A 598-nucleotide genomic window follows, 5' to 3' on the forward strand; every position below is an offset into this window, starting at 1 on the left:
TGTTATTCCCCTTTCACATAGGCCTCATTACCGGGATAATTAACCAAATATTTTATTTTCAAAATCTGGGAAATAATAGAGAACATGCTAACGGAAGTCCCCGGACACTTTTCTTTGTAGGTTAATGCAGAAAAATTCAATTTTGCTAAATTTGAATAATTAAGTGTGGCGTTTAGGAATTATTATCGATTTTAGCAGTGTTAGATTACCCTGGCTTTTTTCCTAGAACAATAAATATTTTGTTTTGAGTGTATTTTGAATGTATTCTGAGGTTATATGTGTTACAATTCTCTCATGTCATTGAAATATTTTCAAGAGATTAGAAGCAGTTTAAGAAAATCTCCAGGATTTTAATTAATTTCAAGTAAATTTTGGAAGCTTTCAAATGATTTTATCAGATTTTATCAGATTTGAAGACAGTTTTAGTGACTTTAAATAATGTCTTACAAGCAAATGAAATATCTTTTAAAAAGATTGCAAGGTATTTGAAAAAATCAAAGATTTACAAGATTATTTTTAAAGAATTTAATAAACTTAATAGATTTCAAGGGATTTTTAAAAATTCAAAGATTTTCTAGAGATTTAAAGGAGTTTTAGA

Source organism: Belonocnema kinseyi, chromosome 6 (assembly GCF_010883055.1).
Source record: "Belonocnema kinseyi isolate 2016_QV_RU_SX_M_011 chromosome 6, B_treatae_v1, whole genome shotgun sequence".
Classification (NCBI taxonomy): Eukaryota; Metazoa; Arthropoda; class Insecta; order Hymenoptera; family Cynipidae; genus Belonocnema; species Belonocnema kinseyi.